At 42.8% G+C, this 19,031-nt stretch overlaps 1 protein-coding gene across 3 annotated transcripts in view; it reads left to right on the forward strand.

The window, feature by feature from the left end:
- Nucleotides 1-5,335: 5,335 nt before the first annotated feature.
- LOC143129162 (mechanosensitive cation channel TMEM63B-like) overlaps nt 5,336-19,031 on the forward strand; it is a 75,514-nt gene continuing 61,818 nt past the window's right edge. For 2 of the 3 annotated variants that reach the window (XM_076289888.1, XM_076289890.1), the window contains exon 1: nt 5,336-5,616. The gene's annotated coding sequence lies outside the window, so the exon portion shown is untranslated. Of the gene's footprint in view, nt 5,617-5,695; nt 6,089-19,031 lie in introns of those variants that run through there. The other variant, XM_076289889.1, reaches the window with a different exon arrangement.

The following is a 19,031-nucleotide window of genomic DNA, read 5'->3' on the forward strand; positions in this document are numbered from 1 at the left end:
CTATATTCTACGCAAAAGAGTATATCAGAACAAAATCTTGGCAGTAGCCTACAACCAATCAGAGGCGGACAGAGTACACAGCTTCATTACTTGAGTAAAAGTACAGAACCTTTGCTAAATTTTACTAAGTACAAGTAAAAGTACAACAGTCAGATGTCTACTTAAAGGAGAATTCCGGTGTGATATTGACCTAAACTGTATTGAAACATGATACCGAGTGTGAACGTATGTCTCATAGCCCATCTCGGCTTGTCCCCTGCACTCCAAAATCTGGCGCTAGTTAGCCGATGCTACCAACAGCTTTTTCAATGGTGGTGCTTCGTCATCGGGCTAGCCATGCAAATAAATCACTGTTTTACACCATTTACAAGGCTCAATGTATCTTCACACTTCATTGGTAGACTTCCGAGGGCCCTGACATTTAAAACGAGACATTGAGAACTTTGAAAAAACACTGGTAGTTTACTTACAAGACGATTTATACAGACAGTATCTTCACGAAGTTTAGTGTTTGCAGCCATCTTCAATTTAGTCACGATAAGTCGAGCGACGAGTAAGAATGAACAGGTATGATAAGGGATCAGATTCCAAAAATAATTCAGTGGAAATGCATGGATTCCAGTTGCTGCTACTGGAAGAAACTGGAATCCAATTCAAGATCCAATTCAATAAATTCAAGATGGCTGCAAACGCTAAACTTCGTATTGTATGTTTTCTTCCCTATTATTCCGCCATGGGAGTCTGGCAGCCCATAGAATCGTCTGGTAAAAAGTTGTAAAATTTGGCACAGTGATTGGGGACAGTCCAATGAATCATTTCACCAAGTTTTATGCCGGCACCTCTAGCGCCACTAACAGGCCAAAGTTGGATGTGCGTTCATGCGCGTAACTTTTGACCCATTGGCCTGATTTTCAAAAATGAGGTATCTTTGGAGTCCTTGCATAGATATATACACTAGATGTCGCCTTCTGCTTCTCAGCATGCGTCAACACCGCCGCCATCTTGGTACAGGGATCTGAAGCGCTAAACTAGTTCTCCTGTATTGTCAGCGTTACCTATTTAGCGACGTTTGGCCATCCCCAGCGATAGAAAACCTTTTTAGCGATTAGCGACAAATTTGGGAACTTCTCACAACGATGGCAGATCGGCTTCTTTGTTGTTGAAACGTAAGAAAATCACCTTTCTCATGGCTTTGTCATTTATGAATTCAGCTACATCTCATTTGCCCATGGCACTGACCCATGATTATAAAAGTAACGACTGGCGTAGCCTATGTAGTAGCAGAGGTAAATGTTCTACAGATCTACAGCAACTTCTGGTGAGATTACAACTTACATGAGTAAACGAGACGAGGGGTATGTGGCCTCAACCAGAGCCTGTCTACGAAGAGCCTGTTTACTTTCATTGTATCGAACCTGGTTGCAGTTTACTCATTGTTCCTCTAGGGGCCGCCGCTAGCTAGTGCAGAATGAATGGGAGTCTATGGGGCTAGACAGGTAAAATGTATCTTTATTATCGTCTTAAGCTTAGTTTACTCTAGACTCAACCATAAATACATGCCTGTCAGTTGGAACAACCCAAAAAACTAGATGATTGCTTGAGATTTTGACGATTTATGGTGATTTTATTTTCGCTAGATCTTTGCCCAGATTGAAACTAATGCATTATAGAGGAGTGGATCACTGAAGCAAAATGGCGTCTCGATTGACGCATTCGTTCCAATGAACAGCAGTAGTCAAGGCGACATCTAGTGTATATATCTATGGAGTCCTTGGACCAAGCCGAGTTCAACACATCCTATGCCGTCAATTTAGCGCCATGATGGATTTTCCGTCATATTGGATTTTATCAAAAGTGAAACTAAATTTTCAAAGGTCACAAATTTTATCTAATCGTCACCAAACTTGACACACATTATTTTCAGACCATGCCTTATCAATGCATTACTTTCTGGAACAATTGACAAAAGCATGCGTCTGTAACAGCCAATCGAAATTGGTGGCAAAGCCGCCAAACAGGAAGTGAGGTCATATCTTGGCAACCCTTTCAGGCATCAAAATCAAACATGATACACGGACTAATGGTCAAATTAGGAGAATGCTCAAGAAATTTGGTGACCTTTGACCTGTAGGGGGCACTGCACTTAGCAAAAGTGCATTTTGGCTTGAAACTATTGATGTGTTTGGAATTAAAACTTACTAGTGGTGTCTGTTAATACTGTGGGAGGTCTGAAAGACGACAAATGGCAACTTGTGATGTCACTGTAATCGATCTGGCTGCCATCTTGGATTTTGTCGGAAACACAAAAACATTTTCACAGGTTACACATTTGAATCGATCTTCACCAAAATTGGCACAGACCATCTTCACAGAATGCCTTATTAGTGCATTACTTTCTGAAGCAATTGACAAAATTGTTTGCTCGTGACAGCCAATCGAAATAGGTGGCAACGCTGCTAAACAGGAAGTGAACTTATATTCTAACCAATCTTCGGCTGTTTGACATGAAACTTGCTGTGACTGCTTATAGCCATATATCTGATGTAACAACATTGAGTTGCATGGCAACTCCAGCTTGTTTGCTTGGCCCCCTCATTGCTGCTTTCAGCTATATTTAATAGTGTACTTCTTTCTCTCTCTCTTCTTTTTCTCTTTCCCAAGAAGTTTCTATTCCATCAACCCAGAGAATAGATCTACAGTGGAGGAGACAAACACATCTGTCTTCATATGTACCCCAGAGTTCTCACCCTGATTCTCTGGTCATGATGTCTGATTATTGACTAAGCTCAGTAAGATTTTACTTTGATGTCTTTATCTGTTCAGTTCTTCAAGGTAAAGAGTTTAAGATATATTTTTGTTTACATTCCATTGTTACTGAGTGCTTTTTGACAATGCCAGTTTGTTGTACACTAATGTCTGTAAACTCTTTCCCTAGAATTTACAGAGGTTTTGCTCCAATAAAGTCTTTTTGGTTAAAAAAACTTTGTGAGACAACTCTAGATCTGTGTATGAACATATGGCTGGTATTTCAGATATTGCTTTTGCATAAATAATTATTAATGCATCAAAAGACATTACATCATAAATAATTGTTAAGGGGTATCTACAAATAAATTCAATTATATAACACTCCTATAATGAGGCTTTTACAGTGAAATAATGTTGCTTGTATTTTTCAGTAAAATTGAATGGGATTTGATGTACAAGAAGTGGCAAAATGTATTTTCTTTTTTTTAAAGTATATTTTTTGGGCGTTTTGCCTTTATTCTGACAGGACAGTGAAGATTGACAGGAAGTGAGTGGGAGAGAGAGAGATGGGGTGGGATCGGGACATGGTACGGGCGCTGTAGCCTGTTGCGCCACAGCGCCCCGACTTGATGTAAATTTTACTGGAAAAAAATGTTATATAGCGTAATGGTCATGCTAATTTATCAGAAATCCAAAGTTGTATATGCAGGTTCAAAATGTTACATTTACAAGTTGTTTTGTAAAGATTATTACAGTTGTGCTTTTTACTGACTTTCTGGCAACACAGTTGGCTTATTTTTTCCCGCAAAAAATACAGGAATTCTTTTCAAGTGCTATATATTTTTGTAGTAGAACGTGAATGCTAAACTGTGAAACATTAACAAGTTGTTACCAGTGAATTTCAACGTAATTTGGACCAAATTACCAAGAACTGCAATTAACTTTTATAGTAGGATTGTAAACATGGATGATTGTTTTAAGGTGAACTTTTGATAGTTCAACCATGAATTATATTACAGTTTTAATATGAAATTTCACATATCATATTTATACATTTTCATAATAGAACTGTGAAGGCTGAACTGTGAAACATTCACAAGTTGATGTTTACACTGTGCCTTCCCTGCTTTTTCAACATGCTAACTGCTGCCAACAAAAACAGACTCACACGCATCACTCATACCGCAGCTAAAGCAATAGGCCTCCCCACCCCTAATCTATCAGACCTCAACAGTAAACTCACCAAGAACAGAGCACAGACCATCGCTCATGACCCCACCCACCCCCTCGATCCCTTCTTCACTCTGCTTCCATCAAGACGCAGATACAGAGCTATGGGGTGGAAGCGAGTACGCTTTTGGAAAAGCTTTGTGCCCTCTGCAATAGCAGCACTGAACAACAGGTCACAGCGGTGATGGATCACTGTGCCGCCCTCATTCCTCTGTAATGCCAACTGGTGATGGTTTTGCTGTTTGTATCTGTAATGTGCTGTATATGTGCTGTTGTGATATATGTGCTGTGTATGTACATCTATGTGGGTTGGGTATGTGGTGACAGGGTGGTGGGTGAAGAACTGTAACTGTGTGTACCTATGTATTTCATGTCTGTGAGGCTTGTGGTATGTGAAAACAAATTTCCTATGTAAGGATAAATAAACTAACTAACTATGACAGTTCATTTCAAAGTAATTTAGACCAAATTACCACAAACTGCAATGAACTTTCATAGTAGAATTGTAAACATGGATGATTGTTTTAAAGTGAACTTTAATAGTTCAACCATAAAGTATTTTATAGTTTTAATATGAAATTTCACAGATCATATTTATACATTTTCATAGTAGAACTGTGAATGCTGAACTGTAAAACATTCACAAGTTGATGTTTTCACTGTGAACTATGACAGTTAATTTCAAAGTCATTTTGACCAAATTACCACAAACTGCAATGAACTTTCATAGTAGAATTGTAAACATGGATGATTGTTTTAAAGTGAACTTTAATAGTTCAACCATGAAGTATTTTACACGTTTAATATGAAATTTCACAGATCATATTTAGGCTATACATTTTCATAGTAGAACTGTGAATGCTGAACCATGAAACATTCACAAGTTGATGTTTTCACCATGAACTTTGACAGTTAATTTCAAAGTAATTTCGACCAAATGACCACGAACTGCAATGAACTTTCATAGTAAAATTGTAAAAATGGATGATTGTTTACAGTGAACTTTAACAGTTCAACCATGAAGTACTTTACAGTTTTAATATGACATTTTACAGTTCATTTTTACCTGGGTCAGTGTGCCAAAACAATTCCTGATACCCTACGTCAAATTTTTTGACATATATAGGCTATTATCATAGGTTTACATAACCCCACACGGGATATAGGCCTACGCTATTACCCAGGGTAAACGCTAGGGGCAGAATTAGCTTGGGGCGTTGTTGGAACCTCTCCAGAGCCAGGACCAATGTGTTGAAGTGCATAACGGAAGTCTGTCACGGATGGCCACCTAGCGTCAGCAGCGTGCTTCACAATGGAACATATTAAGCCTCCAATTGCCGGTATTTATTTTCTTAGAGCGTCCTCAGCTATTTTTTTGCAGTTAAGTCCGCACTGACAGAGAAAGCCGACCGAGTTTTTTTTTTTTACTGAACGGGTCATCACAAAACATTGAGGCCATCGGTGGACAAAGTCTAACCATTGAGCAGACGCAAACAAGCGAATGCTCTCTGATGTGATTCGTCATCTGCTGTTCAGCCTTGCCTAGTTGGATTTGTAGCCTAAGGATTTATCTCGTGTGGGATATTGCCATTAGAGCAAAGGTGACAACGCACACAAAAGACGCAATCTTATCGACAGGTAAGATACAATGTTAAATTCGCATCCGTGTATTTTTTAAAAGCGTAATGTCAGCGCAAAGACGTTGATTTTCGAGAACGAAATGTTGGCGCAGCACTTGTGTGATGCAGACTGGAGTCCGTACCATTGTGTGTGGGCCCGTCACGCCTATACCTTGGACGCCTTAGCAGTAGCCTACACACTTTGTAGGAAAATGTTTCTAGTGGACCAAATGGGGAAAAGTTACATGCTGGGTTTAGCCCATCTCGAAAGATATAGTCTCCATCAAACATGTAAATAATATAAAACCCACGGACAGATAGAGACAATTATGTGAAATCTGCATTGGGTCAATGCAGCTTTGCGGGATTCAGTGGGAGGACAAATTATAGGCTGTCGTCCTGCTGTTGCCCTCGCGCTCTGTGAGTTAAGCTGCATTTGTAGTCAATGCATGACGTTCTACGGGGACACTGCTACCAATCACAGCAATAAGGTAATAACGAATGTAAATAGCTTCACAGAAAGCATTTCTTGAAATGTGGATTATGGACAACCAGACTGCATTGGCACCGCTATGCTACTCTTCCATCGTCATTACATAAAGCATCACTGCTACTGTGTCGCTTTAGAGAAACAGGGAATACACACACACACACACACACACACACACACACACACACACACATTGGTGTTATCGGAAAACAACTTTCAGTAGTTCATGTTCTAGGTTACCCACATTTTCTAAGGGAGAGGGTAGGCAACATCCTCCATCAAAATGTGTCACTGTAGCGCTATAGCAATTTGAACATAATGACAGTCCATTACTCATTGGTTTGAAGTGTGTGTTGCTTGGCTATACAGCCTGGCCGATATAAGCACGTTTGGGAGGCATGCGACTTGCTGGCTGTCGTCAGGCTCCAGTCTGTAGCTGAAAAATTATAGGAAGAACGTTTCTCAAATAGAGATCAGCGAAACAGTCGCATGTTGTCTTGCTCGCGTGATTAGAACCTGATACTTTTGTTTAGGCTTTGTGCGTATTTGCAGAAGGAACGCTTTTGGGGAGATATCTTTCATTCATCTTTCTTTTTAACTTCTCTCCCTACTTTGCTATGGTTCTCGTGTGGTTGTATTTAATATTTTGTAACAACCTAATTTGACAGTCCTTCGCCTGTGAAGTGACAAGCAGGACAGCAGCTCACCTCGCGCTTGCGTGTGTAATTCAAAGATAACCACTGTGGCGAAGTGTCACGGAGTGGTAAAGGACTGGTTACCCATCGCAATTACCCCGGTAATGTTTCTCGCTCAATTACCAATCTCAGCGGTGTGTGTCTACAAAACGTTCAGAAACACTTAAGGTTGTTTGATTAAGGTGATCAGGGAACATTTTGTAGCACACAGCTTTTTCCATGGGGAGGAGGGCACAGCACATACTTGTTTGTTTGTTTGTTTGTTTGTTTGTTTGTTTATTGTTGAACATTAATAAACATAGCAGTCACAGCCTTGTCGCTCCCCAAGTGCAGACATGCACATGGATGTGCCTTTCCCTTATCCAGACATTATCTGCTCTGGTTATGCCAACCTGTGTTGGAAAGTCACTGAATATCCTTGCCATTAATCTTCTTGAGTAGGCTATCAATTGTGAGCTTATCACTATAAGCATGCAGTAGAAAATTGATCCAGTTGGTGATTATATTTCCACTCTTACCCTCTATCCACTATACCAGCTTCAGTGCCATGTCTCTTTGGCCATGTGCACATTAGCAATCATAGATGTTTCTGCCCCTCATTCTCCTGTATTCAGTAGAGTCCTGTTTTGTGGCATTGTGTTTACCAGCTGTCTGAATGGGGCAAGGCACTTGCCTGGGCTTGTTCCCTTCCTTCATTCACTAACTAGCTCTGTGAGGAGGTTTGGTGTGTTTGTGTGCAATGAGGCATGATTCATAAAACAGCAAGGTGCCACCCCACAGGCAATATGATGCCAGTCAGCTATAGCCAGCCGACACCTGCCGGAACGAATGAGCCAATGTTTTTGTTGAGTGTCTGTTTTGTTGTCAGGTTTGTTGTTGCGTCTGTCCTCTTTCACTGACGTCTTATTTTTCCACAAATGCCATCAGACTCCGGCATGAGTGCTTTTGCCCAATTGACTGTAAAATAACACGGGCTGCATGGCACCATGTTAGTACTTACATTGTTAATAAATTAAACTTAAACTAAACTTAAACGGGTCAGCCATAATTTGCCAGATTCCAGCCACGGTTACAGGTAGGGCTGGGCGATATGGACCAAAACTGATATCCCGATATTTTTGGGCTGATTGGCGATATACGATATCGATACGATATTGATATTTCAAACAGAAAGAGCGAAGTGCTTCATATATTCACTCAACACAACAATTATGACAACACAGACAGTTTTAATTATATTAATTTCAGACTGCTCTAACAGAGCTGTGCAAAAAAGTGTAAACAATAACATAGGCCTACAATAGGCATAGGCTACAGTTGCTCTGATAAAGCTGTGCAAATAACAAAAGACCAAAAGTTGACCCTGACTGACAACGCAGGCCTACATTGTACTGCACAATGCAATAGGCTATTTTGGGCACAACAATATTGAAAAAAACTGCAGTTTTGTCACACAATGCAGTTTTTTTACCTGTAAGGGTTTGATAGGGCCTAGATGACAAGCAAATGTAGACTATGATGGCCTAGACATGTTGCTATCAACAACAAAAATAGTTTTAAACAATTAGGCTACTTAAACAACGTAACTGAGTCACTCATCAAGAGTGTGATAGACGCTACCGTCGTTTTGTATGCGTTAATTTTTGCATGTTCCTGTTCGTAAGAAAAATCCCTATGCACGATTGAATGGGGTTTCAGGAATCATAAAAAATGATGCCCTAACTGCTCGCGAGTCGCGTGCATATCCTCTTAATAAAATCAGCGTTTAGGTTGTCTCCCTGAGGACTTTAGATCTGCTACTGTCGCTAAACGCAAGCATTCATCAGTGTATTTAAATTAGCTAGGCTATGTACCAAAAATGACATTTTACCGTGAGTCAAAGAGCTGTAGCTGCAAACAGTGTTGTAACTTAAATCTGCGTGTACAAAACCGCTTGGAGCTCCAGTGGAATTTTGATTTCACAACGAGAATTCTCGGTCTAGCCGTTGATGTGCCGACGGAATAGGCATCAGCACCAACCTCTGATCAAGGTAAACAAAATCTGACTCAGTGTCCGTCATGTTTGAAAGTTTGTAGTGCTGCGAGGGAGAACGTGCACACGTAAGGGGCGCAGTTGAGCAGAGCTGCGGCTATCTGAATGGTCTGAACACAGAAGAGCAAGTGGCTTTGATAAAATGGCCCATTATTTGACATAATACCGGTATTACGATATTGTCTCAACTACATATCGTTTTCAAAAATATATCGGTCGTAGTCGTAATACCGATATATCGCCCAGCCCTAGTTACAGGGCGCCTTTTCAGCCCAACCATAACAGACAATCGGTCACGTCCAACAGAACTGACTGTATTTGGCCTTACTTTTGGCCTTACTTTACACTAGCGAGTAAGCTAGTAGCCGTGAACATATAACACTGTCTGTGCTTTGTACAGTCAGTGGTCTTGCCCTGCCCAGAGGCTGTCCTGTCCCAAGGCAGAGTCGGTAGTGACCTGGGTAGTTCCCATACCATACCATTCCCTACATTTGTCTTTGAATCGGTGTTAGTCTGCCTGCCTCTCTTCTGTCAGTCTCTATCTTGTTCCTTCTGCTGTTTGCACGGGTCCCCTCATTTGGGTCTTCCATGTCCCTGAACACTCTTTCTCTTTCTCCGTCTCTCTCTCACTATCTCACTATCCATTGTCTGTCAGTCAGTCCTCTCCTTTTTATCTGATTTTCTTTCTTTCTTTCTTTCTTTCTCTCTCTCTGTTTATCTCTCTCATAGTCTCTATTCTTTTCAACCTTTTTGGACCAATTTATTGGCTGGCTTGAGTTTGCCTGGAGGGCAAAGCAGCAAAAACCCTGACATTCATCTAGTCCAGGGGTGGGCAAACTTTTTGGCTCAAGGGCCACATTGGGTTTTGAAAATTGGCCGGCGGGCCACACAACCCCCCCCCCTCCCCCCGACGACACACGCCTAAAAAAATACATTTTTTATAGCCTATAATTTAGTATGAAAAGTATTTGTTTTAAAATAGTGCTAATTTGTTTTAAAAATACTGCTAATTTTATGCTGTTAAACAAATGTATAAATTGTACACTATCGCTTTAAGACAGTCGCTTTAATTCACGTTTATTTCTCAATGATCTTCTGCCTGCTCCACTATGGCTAGTGCTGTACCTACGGCTGGGCCCTCTCAAAGTTTTTAAATGGTCAGTAGTGGGAACTACTGTTGCCTTCATGATTTCCTTTTAAAACTTTCTTATAAGGAGGAGATATCAATTATCAACAATCACAAGCCAGCTGGAACCTGCGGCTCTCTCTCCCTCTCGTGAGTGCAGACGCTTTCCCAATTAAATGGATTGCATATGTTCACGTTAGATCTGCTGCAAAGGAGATAACTAAGAGTTAAATTAGTTTAACATGATGTTATCTCTATTTAACATGATGTTTTGACATTGACATTGTAAACGTTATCTAAGGAGAGTGAAAAGCAGTTTGCAGTAAAGCTAACCAACGTCTATCGCAGGAAAAAAATAGCGAGCAGCCTGATAACTAGCCTAAATGAAATGCTCGGCGGGCCGGATGAAAGTGCTTGGCGGGCCGGATCCGGCCCGCGGGCCGTAGTTTGCCCATCCCTGATCTAGTCACTCCATTCCTGTGTGTGTGTGTCTCTCTGTGTGTGTCTCTCTGTCTGTGTGTGTGTGTGTGTGTGTGTGTGTGTGTGTGTGTGTGTGCGCTCTTCAGACGTGAGGCATCTGAACATCTGAAGAGAGACGATGAAGCAGCAAGCCCCTCAGCCTCCCAGGGGAGGGTAGGGAGAGTGGTGAAGTGCCTTGTCTGTGGGCGGGTGCACTGCAGCTGTGAAATAGCCATAGCAAAGTCATATTTTGAGAGACATTTAACACCACCGGTTAGCATACACACGACTACAGTCATGGCACTAGGGATCATTCTCAATGAAACGCAAGCTATGTACAATCCCTGTACAATCTGTGCTCCTTAATGGTGGGACACTGGGAAATAGCCATAGCAAAGGCATGTTAACACCAGCATGCACAATGGCAGTAATATTCACATGCACACAAAATATACAATCCTCACTCAATCTGTGAGTGCAAATGTACTTGTCTTGGCTTCGGTTCCCTGTGTAATGTGTGTGTGTGTGTGTGTGGGTAATATGGAGATGTGTTGATTATGCTAACACGGTTGAGTTGAGTAACATGTGTTGATCATGCTAACTAACATTGAGTTGAGTCATTGGAGGACGTGAGAGGAAGGGAAGGAGGAGCGTCAGAATGTGAATAAGGCGAGGCACAGGAGAGAAGCACAGGAAATGACATCAGGAGAGTTGGCAGCGGGCAGCAAGCAACTCAGGGAGTGGGGTTCTATTCAGAAAACAGAGAGAGCAGGTTTTTTGCTGTTTGATCTGTAGTGGATGGAGGAGAATGATAAACAGAGTGAGGGAGGAGGAGGGGGGGAGGGAGAGAGAGAGAGAGGGAGAATGAGAGAGAGAGAGAAAGATAGAGGGATGGTGTGGGAGAGTAGAACCAAAGTACCTGTTCTATCTCAGGCACATGTTGTTCCATTCGGCACTGTGCCCTGCAGTACCCTCATCTGTTCATGAACAGTCCATTTCATTCTGTCATTAGAAACACTCCTCTTAGTCTAATGTGGCATCCCTCTGTTATCGTACAATACATCTTTAAATATCAGCACCTGCATCTGGATTTTTTTGAAAAGCTAATGGTTTTAATATAATGCTGTGGACCATGGGTCATTGGTTGTTGGCAGAGTAAGTGTCCTCTATGTCTAGACACGATTGGATGCCGTGTACTTTATTGGTTCCTGGGAAATTCATTTTCATGAGTATGGCCTTTGCATGAATAAATGTATCACATACATTTAATGAAGCAAATAAAACAAGAAATCAACCAATATTAATCTCCATGCTTATGCAAAATCCCAAATATTAAAGCTGTTGGTGTAACTGCCTTGTTGAACTTTTCTGTGTGACTTCTAAACGTTAGCTTTAAGAGACCCTTTAACTGGTTAGCTTCAGCTAACTGGTGGTGTAATGGCAAACGAATGACATCCGAGGCACTGCACCGCTAAAAGCCCCCTGACAAGCATGTTTTACAGGGGCATCCCATTAAGGGGCTGTCTGTGTGGAGGTATAGCAGAGGACCCATGGCCCTGTAGCATGCTGGCCGCTATTAGATAACACGCTTCAGTCTCGTCTGCAAGAATGGCAGCTCACAGCACAGCAGCACTGAGTATCAATTATGGATAGCATGCCCCCCTCGCACTCTCTGTGCCGAACCGGAGACGTTTGGCGGGCCATAGTCGAGGATCAATTTGTGTGAGCGATGCCTCTATGTGTTGTATTAACAACACACACACATACACACATACATAAAAACACCCCACCCCTTCTGTTTTCAGAGATGGTCTTCTAATCTGACAAACAGTCTCTTGGGCACATTGTGGGATACTTTATACACATGATAGACAGACAGACACACACACACACACACACACACACACACACACGCACGCACACTATATATCTCATAATCTGGCCCTGCTCCTTTGCCTAAGTTGTCTACTGTGAAGCTGTTAGGCAGAGATAACAACACACACCCCAGATAGCAAAGGGGCATTGAATCCACGTTTGTTTGAAGCGGCGGAGGTTGATTCAACGTGGATTCAACGCCCCTGTGCTATCAGGGACTCTCACTCTCAAAGACAGTTCTCTCACTTTTTCTCTCTCTCTCTCTCACTCACACACAATCCCAGACATACACCAACACACACACACACACACACACCATGTATCAGCCTCTTCTACCCCTCACTCCTCCATGACTCCTGCTGTCTGCATTGTGTTGTGTGAGTGTCGGGGTGCTGTGGTCCTGTCCTTGGTGTCTCCTCCCCCTGCTCTGTTTCGGGACTCTGTGTAACAGCACAGAAGTTGCCCCACACATGGGGGACATCTGATACCAATGAGGCCCTGTTGACAGGTGGAGTGTGTGTGTGTATGTGTGTGTCTGTGTGTGTGTGTGAGTGTGAGTGTGTGTCGGGTTCCATAAAAATGAGAAGTCGTCCATCAGCAGTGCTTTTCCATCTTGTGTGACGGTCTGTAGTCCTGTTGCTGACAGGCAGCACACACACACACACACACACACACACACACACACACACACACACACACACACACACACACACACACACACACACACACACACACACAGTCAGTCAGTCAGTCTCTCTCTGTCTCTACCTCTTTTACATGTGATTTGCCTTGCGTCAGAATGACGAGCTTGAAGAGTACTGAATGCAGTAAAATAGAGGAGTCCGCTAGTAAACAAGGCCCACTGTCTGTCTGATAGAAATGACATACACTCAAAGTCATACTCACTCTCTCTCACACCAAGTTTGGATTCAGAGCTATTTCATATGTCATGCTTTTACTCTACGCACTTTCCTATTAAATATGTAGGTTTGAAATAAAAAGGTATCTTGTGAATACTTAAGGGAAGACAAAAAAAACATTTATGTCTTGATTTATAATAAGAAAATATAAGCCTGTCATGTTACAATGCCATACAGTATAGATTCACATGTCAGATATCAGAGTTACTGTAAGTACAATGGCCTCCCCAGTGCTCTCAGATGATGTTTGGGCCCCTAAGCAGCCCTGCTCTAGGGGTGAGGGAGGGAGGATTGGGTGTGGAGGGTGGAGGAAGGGGGGGGGGGGGGGGGGTGTCCAGGTGTGGAAGAGTTCTTGGCGTGCTTCACGCTTCTGGGGCCACCCTGCGTTCAACAGAACCCACATGGGACAGGATGCAGGATGCAGGACAAAAATGTGTGTTTGGAAAGGCACGCTGACCTGGCACATCAGGGAAAGTAGGCCACACGTGAATGACAGGAGGCTCAATCTCTCTCTCTCTCTCTCTCTCTCTCTCTCCTTATTTATGTATTTCTCTCTGTCCTCTATTTAATTTCAATTTAGTACTTTATTGACACTAATAGCCTAATAATAATCATTGAATTGAATAATTGATGTATCAATAAATATGTATTGAACGAACAATATACACACACACACACACACACACACACACACACACACACACACACACACACACACACACAGAATCTGTCTTCATTTCTCTCCTCCTCCCAGGCAGATCACACCCATCCATATCGTTAGTATGCCGTGTGCCTTGTGGAGGAAGTCACCCCATTCAGAGGGAGTGAGACGTGACTGGACTCTCTTATACGCCATAGCTCATAGAAGGTGACGGTTGGCGACGAGGCGAGCGGGGATCACATGATCACCAACGCTGCTGCGCGATGACGCAGAATGAAAATGGCCGTGTCATTGACACACGTTTGGTCTCGTGGTGCTTTGCGGATACGGCTTATATCCATGGAAAAACAAACACACACACACACACACACACACAGGCACACAGTTGCAGGGTGTGTCCGGGGTGGAGTTCGGTCTCATTTTGAGACAGGGAAGGGAGGTACGGTTGCCTGGGTGAACCATATCCAATAACCTAGGAATGTTTTTTTCTTTGGTATTAAGTAAACAACTGCATGTAAAACCTTACTAGAAATATATGTTTGCTGCACTTCTGAAAAGATTTGGTAAGGATTTAATGCACACATTTAAATTTAATTTAACTGCAAGTTACACCCGTGGAAGTGGTGAAAGGGCAAAGTTGGTAAATGGGCGTCAATGGGCTCCTTTCTAGATGGACCTGAAGGACAAATTCAAATTTGCTAACAGGTTTGTCTGGTTTCACCAGAGAGAATGACCCTCAGTCTAATGCATAAGACATCTTATGTAAGACTGAGGACGGAGGTCTCTCTCTCCCGTCACTATGAGGACTAATGCGGTGCTCTGAGGGCAGCTCTGGTCCTGCTGAGGTTATTTGCTCAGGGTTGGGCTTTGCAGCAGCTGCTTTGTGGCAGGCCGTGGCCTACTGGTTAGGGCTTCGGGCTTGTTACCAAAGGGTTGCTTACTTCGCCGGGACTAGTGTGTGCTTCACCTCACTGCGTGTTCACTGTGTGCTGATTGTGTTTCACTAATTCACAGACTGGGATAAATGCAGACACCAAATTTCCCTCACGAGATCAAACGTGTATATATACTTATACTTACTTATTTATACTTGTGTGTTCTGGGGAGTGTCTCCCACCTAGAACAAGTCCAAAACCTGCTGCAGGTCCATCCATCCAACCACAGGCAGCCTACCACGTCCCACCATAGTTTAAATGTCTGGATTGTGGAAAGCTTGACGCCCTGCCCGTGGCTATAAACAGGAAGAAGATGGTCAGTTGCACTGACCATTGCCGTGTCACTGTGAGTGCTGAGAGTGATGGTTAATTTGCTGCGTCATCCTCTCCCACCCTCCCACTGTATTTTCCCATTTTGCCATTTCACGTACAGGCCAACACTTTCTCTGAGGAGCGGTTCTAGTCATCAGGCATGGGAAATTTGGGCGATTCAATTCTCCTCAAGGCCGTAGCCATAGAGTCAACATCGGGGGGGACCAAATGCCCCATATCAAATTCATGAACAGATGGAGTGATGTGTTTATATGTTTTCTTTTTGAAATACTATGGTGTTACACAGCCCTGTTCTTGCCCTTTTGGGTAGGCCTATGTGTGGGCAGATTACTATAGTTCAATGTTTCATCTTCATGCAATTACGGTTTTGTTTGGAATATTTAGCCAAATATTATTTGTCTCTACAATTACAGATCCAGTTTTCAGTCAGCCTTTGACAGGCTGGGATCTATGCAGGCTGCATGAATTAAAGTGTCAATACATGTGTGTGTGTTGGTAGGTAGCTTAAGTTGAGTTATTCTTTGACAAATAAATTACTCCATGTCATGCGTGAAAATGAAATTTGTATTATTTTCGATGCAAAGCATTGTGCCATCTTGAAATGCCACACATATCGTAAGATACGTGAATGTGTAACCTGCAAACTGTACAGAATGACCAGATTCCGTTGCCAGGTCAATTAATATTTAACAGTCAAATTATAACATTAGAAGGAAGCAAAGTTGTTGATGAGGTCTTGTGAAGTCTGCGTCATGGTCAATACGTGACATGTGCGATCCCTGCACTGACACCGATTGTGTCTCTGTAAACCTCACAGACAAAAGGCACAGGAATTTAGCGATCAGATGTTTTGTTGATTACCTGGAAATGTGTGTGGGTTGGTTATGACAAAGAATCTTCCTGAGAAGAACAAAACCTGTTTTGCCACAGTCTTATAGCTTTGTGTTGTGTTAGTACCGGTGTTGGCATGGTGTTACAACATCATTAACAGATCCTAACTTTACCTGGGCAGCCGGCTAGCTACGTAGGCCTTGTGATATTTTCCTCTTATATCTTTACAGTTTCTGTGAGAAGGTAATCGGGGATCACAGGACAGTGAACCCCCCCCACACACACACACACACACACACACACACACTTTCACTCTCCCCATGGCTTCCTCCGTTAGTGACAGCACAATAATGACCAGGGGGAATGAGTATACTCACTGGAAAAAGTATGGGAAGCACATTTGAAGATGGCACCACACATTCTACACATTGTTGAAGAGCCTCACTCAGTCAGGAAATGCTTCAGTGATGACTTCTACTCATTGCCTTGTCCTGTCTCTCATATCCTTTTCTTCTAACCTGATATCACCAGACACACATTGTGGAGAGACTGTGGGTAATTTTCATTGATAAATGTTTCCAACCCTTGCATCGTAATGGTCGTAGACTTTGCATTAACTTTGGTTAGGCTGGACCAATCATTTCAATCACATTGATCAGGGATTCCTATCATTACTTTCTAATTCCTAATATATTTATGTTTGTACTAGGCATTGTTACTATCGTTTTCCACGGCTGCTCTCGACTTTGAAACTAACATCATTCCCTTGGCCCACCATCCTGGTGGCTGAGGGAATCATGCTGCACTGAGAGGAGCCAGACTATGAGCTGAGGGTATCATGCTGCACTGAGAGAAGCCAGACTATGAGCTGAGGGCATCATGCTGCACTGAGAGAAGCCAGACTATGAGCTGAGGGTATCATGCTGCACTGAGAGAAGCCAGACTATGAGCTGAGGGTATCAAGCTGCACTGAGAGAAGCCAGACTATGAGCTGAGGGTATCATGCTGCACTGAGAGAAGCCAGACTATGAGCTGAGGGTATCATGCTGCACTGAGAGAAGCCAGACTAGTATCTCAGTGAGAATGAGCTGTTTTACTCTTCTTCTCCACCGGTATGCAATGCACGTGGCTGACTGTGAGCGAAGGGGGATACGCTGTGCACGGGGAGTGGAAAATGGAGATGGTGGAGGAGAGAATGCAGAGGTGGATAACTAGAGCTTAGGTGAGAGAACAGAGGGGACAAGAGTGGACGTGTGAGTGATTTTAAAAGGGTTGGGGGGGGGGGGGGGGCTGGAACAGATGATGGGAGAGCAAGGTTATTTCCATTGGTGAGTCATTATTGATGGTGAGGTGAGGTGAGGTCAGCCTTGGTGGTCCATCCACGGGGTTTGATGACTGATGCTGAGGGAGAAAGAGAAAGAGAGTGTCTGAGAGCGTCAGAGATGACTTGGGAAGTGAAACGGATTGGAGAGGTTGATACACAGAGAAGGAAGAGGATGACAGAGAGAGGAAGGAGAGGGGATCAGAAGGAAAGAAGTTGTCTGCTCATTCGTAGATTGGGACTACGCTTCCCAAAACCGTCTAATGTACATCACTCGTAAGTTATATACCTTAAATTGTACCTAAACATTTTGTTTGTTTCTTCCCAAAAGGCCCTTAGACTTGGCCTTGGTATAGGTTTAGATAATTTTGTAAAGTTGGTCTGGACCTTTTTATCCCAGTTTCCCGGTTTAACCCAGTTTCAGATTGTAGGTCATAAACATGATATGTTGGTGTCTGTACATACACACTGACTGATGTAAGACCAAGAGAGTGTGTGTGGGAGCGGCAGGAGAATAGAATGAGTCGAGAGCAGAGTCTGAAAGAGGAGAGCTTTTAAGACTGAGAAAGAAGAAGAAATTGGAGGGTACTTAAAAGAGAAATTCACTTTTCTGAACTGTGTGTGCGTGCGTGTGTGTGCTTGTGTGTGTCAGAGAGTCGATGTGCAGGGTCATTGCTTATTCTTCTCACTCTGCTAAGTCGCTCAAAGAGCTCAAACATCCTTCGCTGCTTTTATCACCATCTTCATCCCTCTCTCCCTCCCTCCCTCTCTTCATTCCTCTCTCCCTCCTTCCCTCTCCCCCTCTCTGTCTGCTTGTTTGTTCTTCAATGTCTCCCACTCTTGCACCAGTTAAATGCTCAGGGATGATGCCATGCATGTAACACCATCCGTTAACATGCAATGCACACACAATACACCCCCCTCTCCCCCTCTCCCCCATCCGTTTCAATCACTCCATGTCTATCCAGTAAGTTGTGAATATGTTTGATTCTGTATTCTGTTCATGATGGATGACTGGTATAGATTGCCTATCCATAACTGTTCTAGTCTAGACTGAAATCACATCTATCACATTGTTTTGAAATGTAGCCAGTCTGTCAGGATGTGTTTCATTTTGCATGGCAGCTGTTAGGCAAGTGGAGATGACACCTGACTGAATCATATGAGTTGAGTTTAGCATGGCGCTAACATCCTTATAGACTGGCCTCAAGCCATGTGGTGGTGTTGAAAACCGGTAATCTCAAGATAGTTGACAGTAAATACAACACACTGTTGCATGTATGACGTATAGTGGTATTTATAATTGTTCATCAATAACTGTGGCAGTTTTCTTGAGTTTATATTGAAGTGTTTCTGCTGGTCAGATGAAGTTGGAAGATTGGATTAGATATTTTGTCCTACTCCGAAGAGTGCAAGGGACTACTACTCCTCTGTCTCTTTCTCTCTCTCTCTCTGTCTCTCTCTCTCTATCCCCCCCTCTCTCTCTCTCTCTTTTCCTTTCTTTCTTTCTTTCTCTCTCTGTCTCTTTGTCTTTCTTGTCTTTCAACGTGAGCTGAGCCTTATACAAATATAAATAGTTGTGAGGACATATGACTTTAAATGGATGACACACATAGCTGCCAATTACACTACACATGCACGCTGTGGCGTTATATTTACGCACATCACAAATTTGATCAAATGGCTAAAAGCAGAAATATTCGCCATCGCAAATCAATTTATAACGTATGCTCTTTGTTCAGCTTGTAATGAAGTC

The sequence above is a fragment of the Alosa pseudoharengus genome, unplaced genomic scaffold (genome assembly GCF_046254945.1).
Source record: "Alosa pseudoharengus isolate Yale_2024_CS ecotype anadromous, Long Island Sound unplaced genomic scaffold, YU_APseudo_1.1 YU_APseudo_1.1_scf_1, whole genome shotgun sequence".
NCBI classification, from domain to species: Eukaryota; Metazoa; Chordata; class Actinopteri; order Clupeiformes; family Clupeidae; genus Alosa; species Alosa pseudoharengus.